This window comes from Pholcus phalangioides, unplaced genomic scaffold (assembly GCF_987345545.1).
Source record: "Pholcus phalangioides strain wild (caught in Gottingen) unplaced genomic scaffold, Ppha-v1.0 ptg000015l_1, whole genome shotgun sequence".
Classification (NCBI taxonomy): Eukaryota; Metazoa; Arthropoda; class Arachnida; order Araneae; family Pholcidae; genus Pholcus; species Pholcus phalangioides.
Window position 1 is genome coordinate 17,652,253 of NW_028301608.1, and position 27,955 is coordinate 17,680,207.

Below are 27,955 nucleotides of genomic sequence, written 5' to 3' on the forward strand. Positions count from 1 at the left end.
TTTCTGGTTGTGCTCGTATATTTCACATGATATCACGCTGCTTATTATGGCCAGCTCTAGTAATCGTCGCACTCTATCATTAAGAGAAGAGATTCCGTAGTGTATAAATTGATTGCATCGAACACCGTGAAAAACGTAAAATTGGAGTTCGTACTCTTGCAAATAAATTTGATTTCGGGATGAAACAGATATGTTCAAATTTAAAGGAAAGCGAACATTAGCAAAAAGAATGGCTGAAAAATCAAAGTCATGTCATAAAAAAAATAAATTTCCGAAGCAGAGAAGAACACTTGCGTAGACGCAGTTGTGTACGATTCGTTGGATCGTTTTCGAGTGCATCACGAAATTGCATCTAAGAAATTGTAGCTGAATCTGCTGATGGCAATGATGAAGTGTGTGGAGAATCTGTGGAGTAAAATATTCGAAAAAAGTATATTCAGCCAATGATATGTCAGGGGTGTCCAACAGCTGAATGAATGAATGTCCAACAGCTGCATGCGGCCAATTTTAAACGAGATGGAACACTCAGAAAACCCACCAAACATCAATTGTTTTCCCAAAGATCAGTTTTGCCAAAAGATGCTATTTCAGTACAATATTTCTTTTGTAATTTTAATTGTGTATCTCTACAATAATTATGTACTTTCATGCCTTTAAACGCATCTTATACTGTCAGAATTTCGTTCATTTACAAACAAAGAACCATTTGAGTTATTGTTAATACTCTATTTTACAGTTTCAATAGGAATTTCATCTGATGCGACCACATCTGTTTTACGGAAGAATTTTTTTGTCTCGCAACTTGTCCGCAAAAGAGCGGTTTTACTACACTTTATTTTAACCATTGTAGATAACATGTTACGGGAACTAATTTAAAAACCTAGTTTAACAAATAACTCGACCAGCGAGCTACAAAATAAACAAAGTTCAATTTCGAGTTAAATAATTTCAAAAACAAACGGATATTAGCGAATTACAATTAAATCGAAGTTAAAACCTAGACTAGAATAGAAGCGATAACCGAGTAAGTCCACTCAACGATGATCTCCTATATCATCGGGAGATGATGCGCATGCAGTCTATCTATAGACTGCATGCTATCTGGAATTTCCGTGCAGAAACTGGTGATGTTACCACAACACATGTAAAAAAAACCCATTCGAAATCTATACACGATGGTAGCATATTTTAAAATGGCCGCGGTGTGAAAACACCTAAAAACACCATTTTTTTATTACATAATTTTATTATATTTAAGCATCATGCACATGGAAATGATCGTTTTGCAATGGAGAAGATCCAATCAACACATCGTAATTTTCTAAAATATAAACAAAGGAAATAAATTGTATTATACAGCATACGATTTGTTTTACTACAGCTAGTCATAACTTGCATTTAATTTTATTGTTAAACCGAAGCACAATTTCCTCTTAGCCAATTTATCAAAATTTGTTGAAAACATTTGAACAGATACATGAATAAAAACTCTCTTCATTCATTGGTATTGCGGTGAATTTAAGGACAAACCTTTATAAACGTATACGTAATTAGAGAGATAAGCCCGTTTCAGTTTAAATTTCGTGTAAATTCAAACGAAACAGTTTGTTCGAAAGCAGTATTTAATCCTAGAGAAGCATTCTGCATTAAATATTCAATGGACTCATTCTATTCTAAAGGACAGAGAAAATTTCAACGATAAGCATTGTGTATGAATAGTTAATTAACCTGCCTTTAACCATAAAATCTCTTTGGTTATAAATAATAATAATGAAAAAGGATTAGTTGCTCACGGGTGAATAATTGATAGATGTTTTGGGATGAATTCCGTATCTTTACGTTCCAAAATCGTCTTTTGAAATTCCGTGATCCAATATTTAAAATTGTTTCAGTGATTTCAAGAATGCGACAAAGAAGATCAAATTATTTCTTCGTGAAATATGTATTATCTATAGATGCAACGTTATACGATAAATGCGAAAGATCTGGTTATTATGTATAATCGCTGGCAATTTTGAAAGTTTGATGAATTTCTCTAAATTTTTCACTTTTCCCGGCGTTTATGCATAGTAAAAACTTACTGCACATACTTACTGTTATGTACAGTATTTACAATCTGTTTTAACAATGATTACGCATAATATCCTAAGTGCCGTTGGAAAACATGATAAACAGTACTAAATTCATCAAATTTGCCAGTTGTGATGCATAATCACCGTTTGGTAAAGGCAAATATGATAAATCGGTCCCATTTGCCGTTGTAGGATTTATTATTTAGAATTTAGATCACCATACTTATGAGATAGGGTCTGAACCAGATATAATCAACTCTAATTCAACAATTTTTCCAAACATCCTCAAAATAACTCAAATTTGAGGAATTCTGAAATCGGACCTCTATATAACTAACTCAAGTTTTAGAAATTTGATGATCGTACCCAAACATAACGAACTTTCATTTAACAAAGTCTTTACTTTAACGAAGTTTTTGTGCGTATGCACTCAGAGCTCAATTCTTCAAACTCTTACGTAACTAATTCTGCACTCGCACTTCGACATAGTTAATCCCTATTTAACTAATTCTACAATCGAACCTTGAAAAACGAACTTTTATTTGACAAATTTTACTAAACACTCATAATAACATACTCATTTAACAAATTTCACGATCATTTCATCAAATTATCACATTTCATATATTTTTCGCATTTATTAAATTTAGAAACCACACATGGGTATTATCCATAATTGCCGGTAAAAGTGATAAATTTCTGAAACTTAGAGACAATTCACAATTATGCATAATACCCGATACATCATTCACCATAACAGGCACGTAATTGGAAACTTCACCTCTGGAAATATTTCAATGATTTTTCTCATCGAATTGAAGAAAAAAAATTGCAATGATAACTTTTCCATTGAATGGCTATGCGCATGTTAATCTCACTTACAGCTTAAATTCAAGAGTTGAGAAATGTAAAGGGTAAGATGAATTGGACAGCGATGTTTGAATTGGTCAGGGAATACGTCCATCATGTGGAAAGAACGAGGCCGAAACAAAAATAAAGACACACACACACGAATAAAAAATGATGAAACACAGACAAATGTCGTAGAAAATACAAGGAAAAGGACAAAAAAATATATATATATCGGAAGAAAAGAATAATAATAATAAAGAAAACTTACAATCAATGATGGTTGTCTCCAGAAGGATATTGAGTGTTGCCAGTCCTTCTTTTTTTTGTTTCCTCTCACAATTGGCTATGCCGGTCTTCCTCGAAATATCGATCATAGAAATGGTGTAGTGATGGACGAAAAAATAAAAGAAAATGAAACAAGGAATAATCTGGGATCCGCAAACAACGAGGGAAATAAAAGCAAATAAACATTTGCTGACGCGACATATCATGCTCAAAACGCGAATGTGTTGTATTATGTAGGTATTAAGTGACAGAAACTTTCGATCGGCGGCTCATTTGGCGTAGAATTTTTGCTAACCTAAACATGGATCAGGAACTGGCCTTTTTTTTGCATTTAAGAGATGCTTATTGTTTTTTTTCGCTGAAAATATTGGATATCACAGGAGTAGCCGTGGCATTTTACGAATTTTAACACGCAGACCATATGTCCTTATTTTACAGGAAATGTTCATTCTATCCGCTCCTGCCAAATATTGTTCGGCCGCCCTCTTTATTTTCGTGAAAATGCTCAGCTTGTCACTCTATAGCATGCGTTCCCAACTGGAGTTTCGTTCCACGGAACGGAGTTCCGCATCATCAAACGCCATGGAACCCTTAAAAATCCCGCAACAAACAGAGCTTTCAAAGAGGAAAACTTTCTTGTCACTAATACTTGCAAAGCAGTTCCTTATTTAGAACTATAACGGGATAAATGTCGTTTAAAAAATCAGACCAAACACGGATGACTAAAGAACATAGAAACAGCAATATTACATTTTTTTCACTTCGAATTTTTGAACCAGAAATTCATGAATGTCTTTTTCCGTTTCATCAGGAAATTACAAGTTACAAAAAACACTGTTTTTTGGAAATTTTATATCCACCAGAAGTGAGGATTCTTGAATTCCGAAATTTACGTGTACTTTACGGGACAGCCAGGGCTATTTCAACACACGAGTCCTTCCCTGACGCCTCATTTTCATAGGGGCATCCACGATAAGATCTGGTACAATTACAATAAATGTGTAAATTAAGCGGTAGTTAATGAGCACTGTTTCATTTTGCTCTAGGGCTGTGATGTTGTTGGGACGGCAGTAGAGACAGTTTTTTTTTTTTGGATAAATATTCAAAAATTTGTTTGAATCAGCAGAATAGCCTCATTTTAATATCAAGGGTTCCGCGGAACAGCCTTATAACTATCAAGGGTTCCGTGAGAAGTTTTAAGTTGAAAAACCCTGCTCTTGTAGAGTGCTAAATTTTTCTAATTTTTGATTGAACTTTCGAATTTAGATTGTGTATGTGTACGTTTTAGTCGGTAGAGATGTTCATCGTACCTACAACGTGTTGGGCATAGACACCCGAACCTGAGAACTCAGGTTGCTTGCCTCCCCCTCCCCCAATAAACTTTGTAAAAGGACATAGCCTTCCACCCCAAGAATTCATGGATTAAAATGTAATTGTATTATACAATGCATGTCCGCCATCGGATGATCCTGAATCTCGTACACATGGGACATCCAGTTACTGTGCTTAAAAAACAACAACAAAAAAAAAATCGATCAGCAAAGCCATTACATAAATGTTATTTTAATTGTGACTACTGTACTAAATATTAGGTCCGGAGCCCGCAAGACTATCATTCATATGAAAAGGAGGTGGCACGCGTGCCAATGGGTTGCCCACTCCTGGTTTTTCCTATTCACACCTTATTTGTAAGGGTTATTTTCAATGATTAATGGCCAAATGAAGATTTTTTTCCCTTAAAAACCCATCTCCCAAGAAACTATATTTCATCATTCATATATTTTTGATATAATAAATCACAGGGAAAAAAGCGTTGCCTGTAAGTTTGTTCTGGTTTTTTTCCAACTTTCCTCGGGTTTTTGAATTCAAGTATTTCTGCGAATATTCCATTTTCTGTTGGCCTCAGGGGAGATAGGAAACAACTTTCTAGTTGGGCTTTTGACGACATGGTGTCCGTATAAAATGTGCTTTTTGTTTCTTATTTTGATAAATGTGCAACCCCTTGCAACATGAATGATTTATCTGAGCTCTACACGTTATTTGGATATTTTTTATAACTGGAAGTATACCTCTAGAATAAACGGTTCGCCAGTAAAAAATTCAGCAATGGTAATTAAGTATATAGTGATCCCGTTTGTATATTATAATACATGAATGAACTGGAACTACTACTGTCACCTACCAAAGAAGAAGTGTGATTCAACGATTTAAATTTGATAACCGGTTTTTCAATAACGTACCGTATAAAAAAATCAATATGATACGAAATTAATAGTAATTTTTCATAGAATAATATTAATTGAATTATCAAGTGTATGACAAAATTTTAATAGTTGTTATTTACATACGGTAATTTAAAATTAGTAAAATGAGCATAAAAATTTTTCGTTCAAATTTATTTTTGATTTCTTAATATGTTATATATTGCACATGCAGTATATATAAGGTACATTTCAAACAGGGGGTGTGCCACTTCACTTGCGAACCGTTGGAAAAAGTTTCCAAATTACGTTTAGTACTCTGATCTGTCATTCATGTTTTAAGGGGTTGTACAGTTAGTAGAATAAAAAATTAATATTCATAGTATCCCCGTATAATCCAAAACCAAATTCTAAAGTTGTTGATCTATCTCTTCTGATGTTAAAAAAAAATTCCAGATTTCCAAGCGTGATATTCACTGAGATATTCGCAAAACGGAGGAAAGTTGATAAAAAAAAAACAACTCTAAAAGCGGAAAAACATTTTACCCGCAGTTAACGATGCTTTCTCCAAATACTGCTCTCAAATAATGATGATATTTCCCTTATGCATGTGAGGACCCTGCTTTAAAAAAAGCTACGAAAATCACCGCTTATTACTCTAAAAAATGTTAAAAGTCCTTATTTTCATAGATAAAAATTAATAAAAAAACAGCTTACACAAGCCGGTGGACTTCCGCCAGTGGTCGGCTGAAGTTGGTTTTCTGTGGTTCCCAACTTTAAGGCGCAAATGCGAGCCGATCTCCCCGTTAAAAAGTCACGCCAGAGAGAGCAACAGTCCTACAACGATAAATCATTCAATCATAACACTTCACTCATAGTTAGAAAAACTGGTGGCAGATGGCAGCACTACACATGACAGGCATTACAGAGAAACAAAGAAAAACTTCACGTCAGGTTTCACTACACGTACACGCACATTCCCGCATGTACCGATTCGTTGGGGGTTCCGCGGGGGGGGGGGTTGTGGGCGGGGTGCATGTGTGGTGTAGCAGTAGTAGGTAGGGCCTCCAAAAAAGGGCGCGGGGATCCATGATGTTCTCGAGTCAGCCACCTCGTTGGGCAATTTGCCTGTTGTGGCGTTGTATTTGTATTTGTATTTGTAATGGTTCATTTGAATTCTTGCAGATGGCGCATTCTCTATCTCTCTAATATATTATTTTTCAATGTTTTTGCCCATTTTCTGAAAATGGCTGGTGAGCCGTAGCCATCTCCAGGTGCCAAATGTGGCCCATGCAATAAGCTGTAAAATGGGTGTTTTTTGGGCATTTTTTATCCACTATAGAAGTGAGGATTCTTGGATCGCAGAATTTATGAGCACTTTATTGGACACCAAGGGCCATCCAAATACATGAGTCTCCTCCGGACACGGTGGCCAATGGCCTCCACATCCTGTAGTAAGGATCCTAGGCTGGGATATATATACAACGGCCACCAGATCAGACTGTTCGTGTGAACATCTTTTACAGATAGATCTATCAATAGATTGATCACGCAACCCCGCAATGATGGAAAGCAACTTATTTCCGTTACCTCAAATGAGGCAGGGTTGTGTTGGAAAAATTAGCAAAGATTAATAGTAGTGGTCTTCTTGTCCCGTGCTCGCAAGTATCAAATCACTCACGTCATTCTCCCTATGAAGACAGCTATCAAGTCGATGTAACATACAAGACATTTGACTAAAAATAGGTTGCTGAACCCAGTGACCAGGGAAAAAAATTGCACGTGAGCCCAGTGTCACATAAGGGCCGCGGAGACCGCAGCTTGGGATTTCAAAAGAAGTGAGGAGAAGACTTGCACATCTATTATGAATCTGTATTGTGAAAAAAACAAAGAAAAAAAAAGATAATCATTGCTGCGGGCCGGAGCCCTGTCAACCCCGACCCCCTCCACTTGTGAGGGTTGTGTGGGAACCTCAGTTGCACAAGAGGGGGGGGGGGGTCCACGATAAGGTCTGGCATAAACATTTATGACAATAAATATGTTTTTTTAGAGGTGTTGCCTAAACCCTCTTTCGTTTCGTAATGAGGCCACGATGCTTTTAAGACGAAAATAGGGACATTTGGATAAATATTCAAACCTTTAAGTTACGTAGAATAAAATATTAAAACCTCATTATCATCAAGGGTCCCACGGAAGGTCCTTATAACTATCGAGGGTTCCACAAGAAATTTTACGTTGGAAACCCCTGCTTCATGACAATAAAATAACATGGACCCCCCCCCCCGTTTACCGAACTAACACGCGGCATATGATCATATAAATATAATAAATAGTTTTCTCAGTCAAGCTCATGGACCTCTAAAAGTTTCTCTAAAGACCCTCTATTAAAGGATCCTGTTTTATATGGTGATTTTGGACATGATATAAACTTTAAATCTTGGTTTAATTGATCGAACATCGAATTTCGAGTATTATGAGTGCTTATTAAATTTGATGCGGTGCAACAAACTCCGAATATAGTCAGCGTTTTTTTTCTCTCATGTTTTCTTGCAGCCTGTAAATGCCTTATAGGCGAACAGTGAATATTAGAATATTTATCGAAAAAGTTTCTACCATCTGCAATGCTTTATATATCATTGAGAACTTCGTTAGTTTACCACCAGAGGGCATTGAAACTGTTCTCACATGATTAGTGAAACCGATACGCAAAATTTACATTGCTACTTATTTTAATGAGTTATTTTAAGTTATTGGAAATTCCCCTTATACTCCCCCCCCCCTATTGTGCAAAATATTTTCTTGCTCTCGGGCATCCTATTATTATTGTCAATAACATGTTTCAAGAGAGTTTTGGGAACACGCCAGAACTACTTAGTAATAAAATCCTCATCATTCGAGATTCCTTTTCAATGTAGAGATTCAAGGAATTTGGCAACTGCATTACGAGTACACCGTTTCTGATGTTTTTAACTGCACACCTCGAAAAATAATGAAAATAAAGCGATTATAAAGCTGAATATTTCATAGTTATATAGATACAGACTCATAATTCGCATAATACTTTGAATATTAATGTTTAAAATCAGTAACTGGCATTGCATTTTTAAATAAACGAGTTTTCTTTACTTGAATATTTTTAATCCCATTGCATCTTTTATTTCCTAAATTTTCTTTCCGAATATCCATAATAAAGATAATTATTGTAACAAAAACCTTTCACTTAATTTTCTCCTTATTAAGGTAATATTATTAGGAACTAAGTACTTAATACTATTATACTACAGTCGATATGCGTCATCATTACGACAGGAAATGCATGAACAATAATTATGAATGTAAATGTACGGGAAGAAGGTTATTGTTTTTCGCTGTAGATGGTGATTTTCCAGCTGAGGGAGTTCAGTCCCCGACATTAACGCACCCACACTCCTTGAAAAAAAGGTTGAACTCTCAGAGGTTAAGCAAAGAATTTCTCGGCGTTAGGGCAAAAGTCACTAAAACCACAAAAATTTGTTGACAGACTACTTCTAAGTTGACTTTCCAATTAGTTATTTCATGATATGAACAGTTATGAACCACGACACAGTTATTACCTAAACATCAGTGAATCTACCTCAGGAGTTAGAAGTATTTAAAATAAACTTACTATTTTTCACAACGGCTCAAGTTTAAATTGACGAAATCTCAAAACTGGACTTGATGACGCCGATGATATTTCGAGCGAGAGAAAGTAACCCGCGCACTTGTGCGTATAGGGTCTGAAAGAGGTAATGTATCTTTCTACTTGAAACAATATACGGGTTGTCCTGTAAGTCCTCATTTGGCCTTTATCACATCCACCATTTAACGTACAGGTACAGTCCCAATTTAAAAATTCTTAAACATGCTCGAGAACCACTCTATATCAGTTTCAAGAGTGAAAATACAGTGTACTATGAAGTAAAACCTTTAAAAGTTTTCATACCCTCCTCCTGTCTTCTAACTTATAACTAGAAAGTTGTTGCTCTGTCTCTCCTGGGGAGGGGGGCCATGTTTCTAAAAGCAATATTCGCTGCGATATTTGAAATCAAAAACCGAAGTAAAGTTAGGAAGCAACATAAGTAAGGGAAAGAAGCGTCGTTCCCCTTAACAAATTATGTCATTCTCATATTCTCTTCTAGCTCTTTGAATTCATATATCTCAGTGATTATTTCACTTAAAAACGTAATTTTTTTTTCCTCAACAAAGGCAGGACGACAAATTTCTAATTGGAAGTTCGGAAACGGGGGGCATTAAAAAATTAAGAATCTTTATTTTCTGACACAATGTGTTTGCAGTCTCGAAACAGGTACAGAGTGATTCTCGGACGCATTTCGAGCATTTTTAATATCGGAACCGTTCCTCTACGACGAACGGTTGATGAAATAAAAGCTAAATTAGGGGCTTATAGGTTATTAATTATCAGTCTATACCATAGTCAATGAATAAGGGGAAGAGAGAGAAAACACGCACAGGGATGGCGATAAAGAGAAAAGAAATCTACAACACTAATACAAATTTTCTCCCTTTCTATTTCTAACATGCGAAGAAGAAAATCAGTCTTTTTAGGTTTATCGCATATTATTCAAATAGAGATCAACCGAATTTGTTGCCCCAAAAGCCTGTGCGTGAAGGGGTTAATACGGCAGATAATGCCAAGTATGGAACTCCCACTAAAATGTTTTATAAACAAGAGACCTATTGCTTCTGATCTTTCTCTGGCTCAGAAAAAAAATGTATGAATTTTCTTTTCAATATGATCGATTGTACTTCTACGCAGCATCGAGTCCAAGAATAAAAGCATAACCGGAGCAGTCGTTAGTCAGAAAAGAGGATTGATCCGCTAAAGGCACTAAAAGATTGCAGTTCCGCGAAAAGATCGCAAACACTTGAGATTGTTTGAGGAAGAAAAGGAATCGCATTCGACGATAGCAGGAGCCTATTATATCCGGAAGCGTGATTTTAAAGTTTCCAAACAACATATATTGCGCGTACGAACCATAAATTTTCTCGAATCCTGGTCGTTTCTAACCGCTGTTCGCTCCAGTAAACAGATATGTTCCGTTATGAGCAGAATTGGAAGATGCTTCAGCTACTCGGTACTGCTACTATCAAACTAACTGCTAGATACTTTAACGTTAGGTCACAGTGGATTTTATCTCGCCCCTGTGTAAACTTTTAAGAAGAAACATAGATAATAAAGCGAAATATATTTCTCACCACTTACCGAACTGCTTTTCACTCTCGCGTTGGAAGTAGTTAAGCAATATTTGAGATTCTCTGATATCTACATGTGAAATGAATAGTTGGACAAAACAGTCTGTATTATATTGGGCAGTTCTGGTCAAAATGTTCGTGCAGAAGATATCTCTCTGTAAACGTTTACTTTTAGAAAACACCTTTAATTGCAATTTTTTTTTCAAATATTTTGATGACAAAAAATTTGCTTAAAATCTGAAAAGGAAGATTTGCATTAAAAAAGTTGCAATATAACATCCCTGCGTTTGAGGGGTGATATGCATAAGAAAACAGTCCCTGTGCGTAGAAAGTTCAAATTATTTAAATATAGGTCCTACTCTGAAACGCCATTTGCGAAAAAAACGTATTTTTAAGCGCAATATACATCGCGATATTAAATATATAAAATAACTGTATGATTTGGCAACTTATCACTGCGTTTTCATTGGCTCTAATGTTGTAATTTTTAGGATCTGTCTATAAATAAGATGAACTGAACAATTTTATTTACGTTTTGTTCACAATAAATAGCGATTAAATTTTTTGAAAATTACAGAAATTTACGAGTTTGAATTTGATTTACGTTTCACATTTTTTGAACCACACCCTCAATCGTTGGTGACAAATGATGAAAATTTGAAAGTCAACTACAGGGTGGGTATAAATAAACTGACACTAAGACGTATGTAGAGCAAATTTTGAAATTTTGATGTAGGTTTTTTTAGATGAAACTTGATGAACTGTTAAGGACATATGGACCATGAGGGCGAACAGAAATATTTAATAAAAATAATTCAATTTTTGACCACTAGGTGAAAAAGTGTCACTTTTTATAATACATATCTTTTACGATTTTCTATAATAAAAGGTTAGTATAGAAAAGGTTATTATAGATTTATAATAAACGGACACTATACACAGCTTCGCTATACTGACACTATACACAGCTTCGCTATACTGACACTATACACAGCTTCGCTATACTGACACTATACACAGCTTCGCTATACTGACACTTATCCGAGCTATGTAGTACCCGTGGTATGGTGAGCGCATTTGCTTGAAATTTGGTATGAATGATATTTTGACCATGGGAAAATTATAACTGCGATAAAACAGCTCGATGTGGTAAAAAATTGATCTATTCTTATTGAATAATTCTTTACTCCATCTCGTTTACGTATCCTACATACCAAACTTCACGAGAATAGTCGCCGCATACGTCTGACTAGTGTCAATTTATTTACAACACGTATCTCTATTAATATTGTAATTAGAAATATGCACGATTTTGTGAATGACTTTTTTCAGAGCCTCATTTACTTATTTTTAGCTAATTGGATGTTTTGGCGCTCAGGGCTTACACAAAAAGTTAATTTTTCAAATTTTTATTAATGAATGTGCCCCCCCCCCTTGGGAAATTCAAGACATTTTAAGTAATTGCACGTCATCTTAAATTTTTTTGTAATTAGCAGAATGTTTCTGAAGTCACCACGCACCGTTTGCAAAGATATGCGCTGTGCAAACAATTTGTGATATCATGTATAAAACATCCGGGGAATTTCTCCACAATATACAAAATTCAGTTTCTAATGTTTCGCCTTGCAAAGATGAATGTATCAAGCATAGTGTTATCTCAAAAAAAAATAATTTTTAAGATTAATTCCACTTGTCTTCAAAATTATAAGGGACATTTTCTTTTATCAGTGCGAAATAACTCTTGAAAATAAATTACCGAAAACTTATAGGAAGATTGATTGAGGAATATTTTCACTACTATTGAATGGAATTTGGAGGAGTAAAATTGAATTTGAATGTGTGTGAATCACGCCCCTTTATGCGTATTTGTGAACACTGATCAAGCGCCGTTGTGACTGACTAGCTTTATGTTTGCCGCAGAGATTCAACTGTGGATACACCGATGAAGATACTGGCAAAGATGTGGTCGAAACGAAGTTAATGTTTCATGTTATGGGTTAGTTTCCTGGAAGAGTTGAAAAAAAATTTCACTCAGTGTCAGTTATGAAAGTCGTAGACAATATTTGGAATTACTAATTGATTTTCACAATTAGTTAATTTTTTCAGGCAATTTTTGGACTTCCAAGACAAGAATTTCAATATTACCGGATTAATGAAAAAAAAGTAATGGATTTCAATTTCTTCAGGGAAAAAAAGATAGACCAGTACATAAACGAGCCCATATCACTCATAAAGCGATTTTCACTCATAGGTGTTTCATAAAGTACGCAGTTTTTTGATTGCGCGTAATTTTTGTTTGAAGATTAGCAGCATTGTTCCTATCGCTTTCGTTATTTGTTATCACTCCGATTAGAAGACCATTTGTCGTTTTTCCATTTTGTAGCCATGGAGCGATTCAGTATCGAGCAACGCATTTTTGATGTGAAAACTCATTAGAGAGACGAGGAGTGCTTCGCAGAGACTGTCTGTAAACTTCGCGAGATCTTTGGACGTGACAATGCTTCTACCGCAACAACAATTTCGAGGTCGGTACAGAAATTCTAAGAATCTGGGTCAGTTGCGACCAGAAAATCTTCCGGTCGAAAACGTAATGTTCGAACGCAGAGTTATCATTCATTCATTTCAATAATTGGATGATTGCCTGAAGAAAGTGGAGGTGAACATATGATCGCTATCATTTTTCATTATTAAATCGCAGTATACGTTGAATGAAATTAAATAAAAAATTTGAAGTTTTTGCTTTGATTTTAGCTCATTTATTGCATTTTTAAAAACGGCGTACTTTATGAAACACCCTTTATATCCATAGACACATAAGCTTCTAGATTTCATTAACTCACTCCATCGGAAAATAAAGTATAATATAGTTCGCATTATACTGTGTTTACCGATGGGGTGAGTTCATGAAATCTAGAAGCTTATGTGACTATGGATATAAAGGGTGCTTCATAAAGTTGGCTTTAAATTTGAAACTTCCTACATTAGGAATCGTTTATACAGGGTGAGCGTGGTCTGTTCTACTAAACAGAAGGGATCGTAGACAAGCTCAAGTGGTCCTACTGACACTGTCCTGTATCGAACCGTTTTCGAGTTATGGTGTGTAATCGATTATGAGAAATGAGTCAAATCTAAAAGGAACTCCAAATTTGTAAAGTTCCTGAAAGACCTACATGCAAAGTAAGCACAGATTTGGAAAGAGCAGGAAGAACCATATCAGGTATCGCCATTTTTATCGAAATATGTGGATTTATTGCCGAGCTTCAAGACCGGAAAGATTAATAAGATGAAATTCAGAACTCGCCAAAATTTTTAATCAGGAATTCCGAAAACTCCCTTCTAACTACAATCGATCAAATATACTAAAAACTTGTCAGTTCCACCAGCTTTCGAAAAGAACCTACAGTAATCCATATCTGTGTTTTGTTCAGAAGAAATGTAGTTTTTTGTTTGCCATACATAACTGAAATCAGGGATTGTTAAAATAGACATTTGAGTAATTTTGGCGACGATTGGATTTTAAATTTCTCCAACTTCTCAGCGCTTGTAGCTCATTGAATCCAGATATCCTGATAGAGGTGGTGTCACCTTATAGGATTTTTATGCCGAAAAATAAGTCAAATTCTCGCCATCTATAACCACCAATTTCGAATTTTTGATGAACATGTACTTCGACAAACTTTGATTTTAGTGATGCATTTTTGCAAAGAAAAGGCCAAGTTTCTTTTGAACCAGAACACCTATATGGGGGTACACTGCAAACTCTTTCAAAAGCTAGTGCAATGGACAAGTTTCTGGTAAATTTGACCGATTGTAGGTAGAAGGTGCTTGCACAATCGGTGATTGAAAACTTCGGGCAATTCGATTTTGAACTTTCAGCCCGTATAGCTCGCCAATAAATCCAGATATTTCGATGAAAAAAAAATGGTGTCACCTTATAGGATGCTTTCTGTCCTATTCAAATATGGGCTTAGTTTGCGTATAGACCTCTCAAATACTTCACAAATTTGGGCTTCTTCAGACGACGCATTATTCTTCAATTATCGATTATCCACCATAACTCGAAAACGATTCGTGATAGGACAGGGTTGGCAGGATGTTTCATTTTCATTTTCGTCTATCACTCCCTTTTCAATTTGGCAGAACTGGTCACGTTCATACAGTATAACTTCATAGGTAACGGACAAGGTGTTACGGTACACCTAGAATCATAATCTTATCCCGAGCTTGGAAAGTTTTATCAGTAATTTATCGACCGGTGTGTAACAGCCCACATACACATCATTATAACATTTTTATTGTTTTGGAGCAACAAAAGTAGACCTAGACATTCAGAGTTATTTCTAGACCAAATTAGCAGAAGGTATGTAAATAAACATAATCCAACAGAATGAAAAACACAGAAATATACTTGAAAGGAATTTCGCTCACACCCACATACACAATGAATTCGAAACCAAATATTTGTTGCTTTCTTTAGATGGTGTATAAAAGGAGGAAAAACTCCTTTATTTTCTCAGTCGTGTTGGTTTATTCTTTCTTCACTTTATTGTTGGGAATGTGAGAAAATCCACTTCCATGTGTTTTTCACCCATTTTCTCTCTCTAGTTTCACGTTACAGTAGAAAGATCTGGAGTTTTGGAACTGGTTCAAAAAAAAGCCTTAGTCGGACGTTTGCTGAAACTTGAAGAAGCTTCGTGGTTTGAGCCGAAACTCAAAGATCAGCAAAAGCTTTCTTTGCCTTTGAAGATAAAAGATTACGATATATGTAACTATCCATTTTTTCATACAAATACATAAAAAAATGACCATCTTCATTTATTTTATTTAAATTCGTATTTTTTGCTTTGAGATAGTGAAATATATCTTTCTTCATGACCTTTTTCCCTATAACCAATGGAATCGTAATGGAAATATGATAGAATTCATGCACTGACGTGAGAAAAATTGAAGGTTTAGCGATATATTTCACAACTTTTCTTAGCACTTATGTAAAATGGTATGGTACTAGAGTAAAGTTTAATAACATTTTTTGACAGAAAGTGTCTCAAAACAGTGAAAACAATGATGAATTGTTAAATTTAAAATTTTAAGCAAAATTTATGTAACGTTTCAAACACGATATGCAAAAAATTCTAAAAATGAAACGTTTCGTTGTTTGCACAGTACATTTAAATAATAGTGTTGCAGGTTATGAACCGGAAATTAAAGAATTGCATAGTGTGCTAGTAAGTTAGACCGAAAAATCTGTTGATGTTTGTATGAATTTTTTGAAACTTCGTTAAACATATCGTGTATAAAACACTGTTATTAGACAGGTACATGTGGTACACCATTGATTTTGATTAATGATTTTAACAATACAATGAAAACTCTGTTTAATGATATTGCCTATAACAAATAACATGATTATAACGATGGCGGAATCTCCATTTCATAAGAAATAGCGCAAATGCTCAAACTGTCTACAACAATAACCTGTCTATAACAATATTTTTTCTAGGTCGCTGGAGTATCGACAGGTTTTACTGTAAATAAGGAAATATCGTATTAACATTTTGTAATAATACAATCAGTAGATAATTAGAAATCATGTTTTAAACTCAAGTAAAAATGCCAAAACAACATTCTTCGCAAAACGCGTTTAAACGTTTATTCACAGATAACTTGATGTAATAACGCAACAATAAAGTCGACACTATTTTGATTCTAAGCGCCATATAAACAAAGCAAGACTTGCATTGGCTTCACAAGAGATGACGGGGGGGGGGGGGGATCGATACTACTTCTTCTAAGATGAAATTTTTTTAAACGTAGTCGGAATTCATAAAATGATTCACGCAAAAGTGGTTCATGACAGGGCTGCATAGTAAGGACTGTTGTCATCCCTTTCATGTCGCACTTGCTTCGTTGGTTCAGTGGGTGTCCATGGAAGAGTGTGTTTATCTCTAGATGCTACTGTAGTAAAGGGTGGTCAAAGGTGTCGCCAAGCTAATCCGATTGATACTTGCAAAAATCTTCCCTGACGGAAACGCAAAACGCAAACCATGACAAGATGACCGCAGACACGTTACTGCGGTCCACGAGATGGTGGTTAGTATACCAACTTCTCGGTAAGAACATGAAAGAAAACGAAGTTGAATTGCATTCGCAATCGGCAATAAACAGTTGGTCTGGGTCTAATTGGACTCCGTATGCAAAAATGAGCGGAAGGTAACAAAATTATCCCACTAAGAATAGAGAAATATTCTTAGTGGAATAGTGAGTATTTGCAAAACCTCTTACTTCAAATGTTTAAATCGTTGAAAAAAGCAAACCAGTAAGTATACAAATACTAACGACAATAATCAAAAAGATAATTTTGGAAATAATTCGGTGAGACGGGTGGTACATCGATTGCAAAATCGCGTAATTAACAGCGTAGCAAAGCGGGCGCATTCGGAAAAGTTTGAGCAATGAAATCGCACATGGGATCAGCTTGTACCGACTTTGGCGTGTCATGAAACATCTCTTATTATATAGCCCTGGGTTGATGAACGGTATGTAACTGTTCTCTGTCCAGTACCCAAAAATATGTATATAACAATTGCGAAGAGAGTGTCACGTTGAAGAATAGTTGTTTAATTACTTAAAAATTATGCAACCCATAACATCCATACTTTCCTCCGTTGCTGCCAACAGTATACTTGTGAGGTCATTAAATGTCATATCAAAACCCTTACCCTTTTTAGATATACTGGTTTTCTTATCTCGTTTCTGCTATTACCACTGCTGCTAAACTATACATGCACACATCGTTCATATTTCTTTGCGGAATTTCTAACGAATTGGTATATGTTGAAATGCGCTTGTACGTGTAGTGAACCTTGCCTGAAGTTTGTTTCGGTATAATGCTTGTTATGTGTAGTGCTGTCATCTGCCATAAATTTTTCCAGCTATGCGTTAAGTGTAATGATTGAATAATTATATTTTTGTAATTATCTGTGGCGAGACTTTTTAACGGGGAGATCGGCTCGCATTTGCGCCTCGATATTGGGAACCACAAAAAATAAACTCCAGCCGAACATCACTGTGGCGACGGTGGGGGTTTTTGCTACAAAGTTGGATAAGGGTTGATATTTTGCACCATGCACATGTGTTGTGCGTTCTTTTCATTCGTGTCATAATTGTGCAATCACTGTGTTTTTTTAATTATGTAAATTGGTTTCTTGCTTCTTTTTCCTTTAAGCTTAGAAGGGCGACAGGGCTTCGATTTTCGACAGACCAATTCATCAATTCATCATTCTTCAGCAGTTCATCAATATGTTAGCACGTGGATATGAATTATTAAAATCCGATGTCAAATCAAAATTATATTCTGTATTTCAACAGTTTCTTATTGTTTCTCTCATAGTCTCAACAATGGGTATAGATCTACTTATTCGTTATTCAGAATCCCAGTCAGAGAAATACATCGATTCTTTAGCGGAACAGCATAAATTTTACTGTAAACACCAAGCCGGTGAGATCTTGTTGATAATAATGAGTATCTAAGTAATATAACGACGAAAAACCCAAATAAAATGATGTTTCTTTGACACTAGAATGAGCTCATAATTGAATTCGAAGACGTAAAAAGTATCAGCAAAACCTAAATCAATCCGCATGGGAAATTTAGCCTTATTTCCATCGAAACGAGACGAATTATCTCTTTATATCCGTTATGATAAAACAGTAAATAATTATGAATATTAAACATTGGATGAACACGTGATAAGTGGTATTACATTATTTATACTTACTTATTAATTATGTGCAGGAAAATATTTTCTACAATTGCTAGAATATAAAGAGTAGTAATGAAAGTCCCTAGGCCACATTTTATTGGCAAGGTCAATATTATATTATACCTCAGATACGTCATTCATATCGCAAAATGGGGTTGTATGGTTATTAAAATACAAAAACGTTTTACATCGACACCCTGTCCTCAAAAACCTTCTTAGAAAGTTGTTGCCCCGTCTCTTCTGAAGCCAACAAAAAAAAGTTCCCCGTTTGCAAGTGAAATATTCACTAATATATATGAACGCAAAAATTGGGATAGGACAGAAAAAACTAAACATCGCTTCTTTTCCCCTCATTTACGCTATTCTTTTCAAATTTTTGAATGCAAATATCTTTGTGAATATTGCACTTGAAAACGGGGAAATTTTATCTGTTGGCCTCAGATAAGACTGGGCAACATTTGCTTTAGTGGATTATTGAAATGAAGGGGTTCGTATGAAAAGTTAATTTCTATGTTTTGATAACTATATAACCCCTTGCAACATAATGTCATGTATGAGTTCTACACGTTATTCTCCGATACGTTTTCTAATTAGAAGTGTGCCTTTGAAATAAACCTTTCGCCAGTAAAATGCGGCAAGGATAATTATGGTATTATTATATTACACAGGTAAGAAACAGTACTGAACTGGCACTACTGCTGCAATCTATGAAATAAAAAATACAACTGTTGTGAATCTTCGATTGAAATTGATGGCCGATTTTTTATTAATGTGTCGTATAGAAAATGTCAATGTAGTAAGACGTCGATAAATGTTATTTGGGTTTTTGTATTTTAATAACTACACAACCCCTTTCAATATAAATGATGTACGTAAGGTCTACAGTACACCAATGTTTCCCAAAGTGGGGAGAGTTCGGAGGGAGGGGGTAGCTTTGATTTTATTATAGGATCATATTGGTCGGCATAAGTTGGGGGTGATGAGAAGAAAAAAATTGAAGTAGTGGACGATGGAAACCCATTTTGACTGACTGAAAACATTTGCGCAACGCTTTATTTAAAAAAAAAAAAATTCAAATACTTTTCATTCAAATTATTGAATGAAATGGACATTTCTGGAAACTAAGAAGCCTATAATGAGGGCCACAGTATTTTTTAAATTTGTTCACAATGAAATTTCATTGTTTATGATTTTTCACAAACAACATTTTCAGAAATTTTATTCGGAATTTCCATTTCACATATTTTTTTCCCGTACCATGAAATATAAATAATTTTTTTTTGAAAAAAATAAAAAATAATAATTTTCCCACGTTTTTTTCACATGGAACGTGGTGTTTCCAAAAATCATTATTAGTAATTATTTTGATTAAACCAAGATAATTTACGTCATTAAAAAGTTAATTGGAAATTTACATTAATAACAAAGAAAAACATGCTAAATTGATGTTCAACTTTTTGTAACTTCGAAAATATGTTATTTAAATAACCAGTCATCATACTAGCATATAATAGAAATTATGGGATTTGGTCACGATTTGTAAGAGCAGTTAAAAAGGGAAACTGCGGTCTACCCGTTATGTGGATATTTTTTCTAATTGAAAGTTTACCTCCAGGGCCAACGGTTCGCCAGTAAAATGAGCCTTTCCTTACTACTCTGTATATAGGAAATATAAAGCATGCGAAAGCTTTGATATAAATAAACAAACTGTGAATAAATATTAAGAATAATCGATTATATTTAGATATTTCAAGAAGGAAAGTATCTTGATCGGATCCGAGAAGTATCGTTCGCGAATGATTAGTTTCCCAGGACGCAAAATAAGTTATTTCGCCCCCCAAACCAGAAGAAATGAAACAACGAGTGACTGGCTTCCAGTTGTAATGGAATAAAGAATTCAGGGCTAGAAGATATGGCAAATAATATATGAGGAACCAGGGACGTGTGTGTGTGTGTGGTAATGACCTCGATCTGGTACGGCAGGAAGATACCATTTCGAAATATCAGCGAAAATGTAAGCGTAGGGGGGATAGTACTTACACGTGAAATCACCGTCTAGGTATCATTAACTTTGCAGCAGAGAAACAGAATGAAGGAGGAAAAGCATCAAGTTAATGTTGCATGAGGAAATACCATTCACCGAGAATGGTAATAATAGTTAGGAACGCATCAATTTCTTAAGATTTCGTTTAGCGCATCTATGAACTCGTCCTAATGTTGCATAACCTATCTTCTTTGACGAAAATATACTTACGGAAAAGGTGACAAGGCGACATTAGCGAAATGAACTCTACCTATATTATAATTAGCTCGACGTCTAGGCTTCCAAATTCTCAAAAGTGGCATATAGCATTTTTTTTTATCGATATCAATTGTTATCAGAAATATTATTTGATTGTATCTGAGCATAGTTATTATATGAAAATAGCAATACGTACTTAATAATTTTCCTAAAAGGGTATATGAACTATAAAGACTCTTATGGACTGTTGAGCAGGGTAGGTTATTCACAAATTTGGGTGCGTGGGCCAACATGAATTTTCGATTATACAAATATAAACCATGCCTATGAAAACAATTTGGAACACTATCATGACATTGGAAAAATGCAAAACAAACCATGACACGAACAAATGCAAAACATACCATAAGTACAAAGTAAATAAAAACAAACAGTGAATATGAAAAAAATTAATGAAGATCACGAATTTGAAAAACTTTAATGAAGACCACGAATTAGAAAACTTTTAATGAAGACCATGAGTGTGAACAATTTTAATGAAAACTATGAGTGTGAGCAATTTTAATAAAGAAAATGAGTGTGAGCAATTTTAATAAAGAAAATGAGTGTGAGCAATTTTAATAAAGAAAATGAGTGTGAACAATTTTTTAATGAAGACCTTGTATAAAAATTTGAAGTAAGACCATGAATACAAAAGAATGCAAAACAAATTATGAGTATGAAAAAATTGTAATGAAGACAAAGAACAATAAAAAAAATACTGCTTATTTACTTTACAAGAGCAGTAAAATAACCGTAAATAGCAGTAATGATGACCATAGTTACGAAAAACTTTAATAATAACCATTAATGTGAAAAAAAACAAAACAAATGTGTATGGAAGAAAAGCTGAATAAAGACCATCAGATGAAAAAATTGAACGGAAAACCATAAGTATGAAAAAAAAAATTAATGAACATCATGAGTATGGAAAAAAAAACTCGATGAAGACCATGAATACGTAAAAAAAAATTCAATGAAGACCATGAGTATAAAATAATTTCAACGAAGAACGTGAGTGTAAAAAATGGAAAAAGAAACGATGAGTTTGTTTTCCCACGGGAAAAAAATTGAATAAAGACGATGAGTATGAAAAAATGGAAAACAATCCATGAGTGAAATGAAAAAATGAATGAATGAAAAAAATCTCATGAGTGAAATGAAAAAATGAATGAATGAAAAAAATCTCATGAATGAAAAAAATCTCATGATTGAAAAAATCCATTTTGAACTATAAAAAAGAAAAAATATTTCCACTTAGTTTCATCTAATAAAACTGTATAATTTTCTATTATCTATGTACGACTATTATTTCATTGATAAATTAATATAGCATAGAAAACTATTACATCCATCTTTGGTAATGCTTCTGGTAAAAATAAATTCACGAAAATTGAAAATGATATAAAAAACTAGTCATTTAAAATGAATAGTACTTTAACAAGCTAAATTGCATACAATGGATTGTCACCCGATTCCTAATGTCCCGGAACAAAACATTTTGTTTCCGGGGAAAAACAAAAGGACTTGCTTCTACCCTTCGATGAATTTTAGACAAATGTCAAGACTTCCCTTTACTTATAAGAAAGAAACAAAGAAGAAGAATTGCTTCCTTTCTTAAGCTAGTGATTTTACTTTGATCGCATTTTACAGGATTTAGACTTCGAAACTCTTGGATGAGGATGAAAATCCTCTCCGGATACTTCAACTCCATTAGCCTCTTAGCACTTAATCCAGCTTAAAGTATTGTGTTCCTGCATCCGAAAGGGATCAGCATTTTCCTCCTACCTTCTCTTGTGTTTGTCCAAAAGCTCAATCATTCAACGTTTGATATTTCGTTTAAACGTAATTTTTTTCCCTATCCAAGAATCGATTTATAGTACTTTAAATAAAAATCTGAATGAATATCTTCTTAGATTGATTGTGAATTTCATTTATTCATCGATTTGTGACTAGTCCATCATCAGATAGTAGGAATGATCGAATGAAAAAGTGACGAAAGCCAAATAAAAATCGGTAAACAAAATCAAATGTGGTGTTTTTCACGGCGTATTATGGGCTATGTTAAGTGCAGTCATGGCCGCGATTCCCACACCATACAATATTCAAATAAAAAGGAAAATACTTGGCGATCGTACAGTCACTTTAAATATGTGAAACTGAGAATATAAGACATTCTTCTAAATTCTTTCCCACATATCTCGACTTTTTTTCTTTCTTTCAAAACGAGCACAACTCAGGTCTATCACCATATATACTGCCTTGAATTTCATGGTATGAAATTCAAGGATCGCAATACGTCACGGAAAGACTCGATGTTTCTGGTAGAAATTCTTGTAAATAACTCAACTGGGGAATAGAAAGAAATCGCCGTTTATTGCTATGCTTGGCATTCGCCAAACTTTCAAGGAATTGCAAGAATACGCACAGCTTGCAGTCTGTGTGTGAGGGCTCGTCATCTATCACGACTTTATCAAAATTAAATTGTTTGTCACTCACCTATAGAAAAATAATATGAATGGGCAAAGTATATATACGTTGTAATGAAGGATGCTGCGAAGAATTGACTGTTCTCTCAGTAGCAGCCCTTCTTGAGGGTGTCGCGTCAGGATCTTTAACTGAAGGCACAAGACAGTCATCCCTACCCCGGGACATACATTTTTTCATTACCTCTATCGAATCAACATTGATATGTTGCGCACCAATGTTTAGGAATCCCTTTAAAAATAAATCAAGGTCTGATACATAAAAGAAGATGCATTTATTTCGAAATAATGAGCGAAAACTGTATTTTTGGATCCATTCCATCACCAAGATATTAGAATGCAATTACTGAAAATTAACAATTTTGAAGCATGAGAGGGGAGGATAGCTTTAAAGTATATTAGCTATCATATTAAAGAGGGGGAAACATATGTCAACACAAAGTCTGAGCTTGTCTAATATAGTTATCAATCTAATTATATTATAGGTATTTTACATGCCTATGATCAAATTCCCATTTAAAAATTTTCAAATTTCCTTGTATTGATCGATTTTCTTTTAGTAATTAAAGATACTTCTCGACCTACAACTTTCAAAGCTACGAATAAACATATTTTGGGCGGCATTTGATTAATCTGAGATTGACCTTAGCGAGACTTTCCATGGAGAAATGATTGAAATTTACTAATGAGAGAGAGAGAGAGAGCGAAATATTATTGAGACTAAATATGCAGATTTTCTCATTTGAATGCATTTGAATTTTTACGATATAGGAATATGAGATATAAAGTATATACAGATTGATCTTAAAATGTGTTTTTACAACGGGGTTATTTAACGAAGATTGTACGAAAGAAATAAAAATTCTATAAATTTCTTGAGATCTTCGATAATTTTAAGTTCGTGCAAATTATATTTCATCAAACTTTTACAGCGTAATCTCGCTCTTAGTTTAAAATTCATACTTTTTTGCAACAGGCTCACGGACTGATTTAGGGCGAAACGTGTTCGCAAGTCGAATACTATCTGTTCATTTTCGAATGCATCACTTATGTTTTATACGTAGAATTAAATCATTTTTATAAGGTTTATTTGTTAATGGATTTTATGGCTATGAAAGCATGCCAAAAAAAGTGTCTGAAATAAATCGTGTAAATGTAAATTACGAGTAATGCATTGTTGATGATTCCCCGATGCATAGGTTAACATGAAAAATGACCTGATGAATCCTGATTAAAAACACTCTTAAAAATTACATTTTTTTTCCTTTCTTTGTCATTAAGAGAGCTAATGAATATTCATTAAGGACTGCCGTTGGGACAGCGATAAATGGCCGCGATGTGGCTCTTTATTCGAAGTTTTTATTTTATTAATTTTTTTCTTTCGCTCTGCAATGTTTCCACTCTTGGGCAATATGTTTCTTCTATTCTCGTCATCAATTACGTCACTGCGACGGCATCGCTCAACGTTAATTATTTTTATTTATTTATTTGTAAATTTTTTCACTGAACCGCCTTAATGGAATTAAAATGTGATACCTATCTTCTCATCATGTGTTATGTTGATGATCACACGTTAGATTCGAGCGAGTCACTTTTGCGAGCTTTCAGCAAATTCAATGAAAGAGAAGTCAATCTCGATAATGAAAGTTCATAGCTTTTTTTTTTATCCGGCATTAGACGATCAATGACGTCAGATATCATTTAGTTTCTTTCTCACAGCATCAGTAAATCAAATCGTAGCTTTATTCAGGGTATCATAAACGTGCGAGAATCTAAAAAGGATTTATAATCAAATTTTTCTGTTCTGATCAATCTACAGAGGTGTAAAAAACTATAGGGACATGTGAAAATGGTGAATAAAAAAAGTGACCGTCAGAATTTTTCCAAATTTTTTTCGTTCACACTGCATGCGGACTTCTTTTATTATGGATATATATATATATATATATATATACGCGATACAGGAGAGTTCTAAAATGTTATCAATTTTATCTGAAGATATTTGTTTTTGTTCAAATTTCGAAATATTACTGGTTTCCTCCAGAGATGACGACTTCGATGGGAAATAATTTCTTTGAGACTTATTCATAAAACTCGCAATACTTTTTGACTCTAATGCGTCTTGTAAAAATCATCTGATAATATTGTCAGACCAGACGAGACCCGGGATCTGTCCCTTCCGGGATGTAAGCCCTCCAAAAAATGTGTAAGGAAATAAGTTTAAATGCTCATAATCTCAATGATTATTCAGAATATATCAGTGCTCTTGATAAGGATGGATAGATGGATGGACGAATAGATCCCGTTTACACAAATAATATCGATGATGTCATTTTAATTTTAATATATCTACCGGTCTGGGCACCACGCTAGCCACTCACATTTGTAACGGATTTGTTTTACAGTATATCTCGATAGGTTCGCAGTGAAAATAGAAGACAATGGTGTTATCTGTTAAGCATTTTTAAGATGAATTCAATGATGCCATTCTAATATATATATATATTAATACTTCCTCTGGTCTAGGCAGTGCCGTCTTAACGCATGGGCCCAACCGGGCACGGCCCGGGGGCCTCAAAAGAAGAGGGGGCCTCAGAAAACCACTTGGCCCGGGGGCCCATAATGATCTTAAGACGGCCCTGGGTCTAGGCACCAGTTTCGCTGCCCTCTTTCGTAAAGATATTATTTTCCGCGTGACCATTGTTTAAGGTCATCGTTTCAAAAAAGGTGTAGTTTAATTTTTCGAGAAATTAGATAGAATATTGATATGAGTAAGACACGGTTGACAGTTTTTTGAAAAACCGAATTTTACGGATTTTTCAAAATGATATTTTTCCTATATTTTGCTGATAATATTCTTGAATTTAATTGCAACTTCGTCACTTCTTTTCGTTTTTCTGAGGGCTTCTAAGAACATCAGAATTTTGCAACGGATTTAGATGATCACCGAATTAATGAAGTTGTGGCTGTCGATACTTTCTATGTTAGACTTATGAGTGCGATGCGGTAAAAAACTGTACAAGGCAATGCACCATAACTGCGGTTTTATTAATCTACTAATCAAGTATAACTTTTCGTGGCTAATAAATGATTAAAAGCACACTTTCTGGGTGGTACTAACAACTTAGAAAAGATGCTAACAGCAGCATAAATTCGGTGGCACGTGACTTTTCCAGCATGGTCTAGATCTTTGATCACATGCTTATATCTATTTCTTCATTAAGACAGATCGGTGGGCCATGTTGTGGTTAGGACGTGGCACGTGATGATAATGTAGCTTCTCGGTATACCGATAATTCCCTCTACAACGATATTTTTTATTTGTTAGCAGAATATCGCTATATCGAGGTTTGTCTAGAAGAAATGCGACCCTATATACAATATAGGGAATTTTTATCTTCTCAACAAAAAAATCGGTGTACAGGGAAGCATTTCCGGATTCTAAATGTGCATATTCTGCAAACGTATTCACCATGAAAAATGGTGTCTTTGTTATTTTTTTCTATGACCAATAAACGGTTAAAATGAAATTTTATCAGTAAACATTGCCTTCTATATACAAAGTATACAAAGTACTGGCCAGCCGTTTATTCTATAGGAGTACTTCGAATTAGAAAAGTATCCAAATAACGTGTAGAACGCAAATTCGTCATTCATGTTGCAAAGGGTTGTATAGTTATTAAAATATAAAAATTTACGTTTTATACGGGCACCCTGTCCTCAAAAACCAAATTAGAAAGTTGTTGCCCTGTCTATCCAGAGGGCAACAAAAACAAAAATTTACGTTTCTGTGCAATATTCACAAGATATTTGAATTCAAAAATTCGGAAGGAAGTTCGGGAAAAAAACCAGTATAAACTAACGGAATACGCTTCTTTCGTTGATTAATGCCGTTCCTTCAAGCTGGTGATTTTTCATAAAAGTCACTACCTCGTTAATATAAAAAACAATGGCCAACTTTTCGAGTGTTAGGATAAAGAATGTTTTCTTCTTTGAAAGTGTTCGCGTTCCGAGATTTTTATGGGTTTCGCGTCGTTTGATCATGCGGAATACCAAAAAAGCAGCCGCGGAACCCGAGTACATTGGCGTACGCAAGAAAGGGTGGGGGGGGGGGGGGGTTCCAACCCCCCTCAAGTCGAGACTATAGTGTATTATAGTGAAAAAAAATTGAAACCCCTCCCCTTGAGAAAATTCTGCGTACGCCGCCTACGTTCCGTCGGTTTTTAGGTCATGTAAATCTTAGTCCTAATAATCACTGTTACAATTTTTATTTCAATATCCAACTTTATGAACAGAATTTACCATCAAGTACAATAAAATGATTATGATTCAATTTGTATTTGTTTAGTTTGTTGATTTTGAGGTATTGGGATAAATCGAGAAGCTATCCATACTTATATGAGACAATCATAATTTTTACGGGCAGTATATTTTATAGTGAGATAGATGGCTTTTTCTCAGCCCGAGATATCAAGGAAACAGTTATTTTATATTTGTTGGTTTTTTTATTTCTCTTATTAGGTTGCTGTATTTTTCACAAAGCTTAGATATATATTTGACATCCATATTTTTACGGGCATCTTTATTCAGCCACTTCCTCTGGCATTTTGTCTGTTATGGCCTTTTTGTATTAGTATTTTAAATTAGTTTTCTCTAAAATTGTTCGATTTGTTTAAAATACTGTCAACTGGGGTAACTTTGCCCAGTGTTAAAGTTGAAATAAGAAAAATTCATATAGCCCGTTTATTGGACGTCAAAAATTAAATTTTATATTTGATGA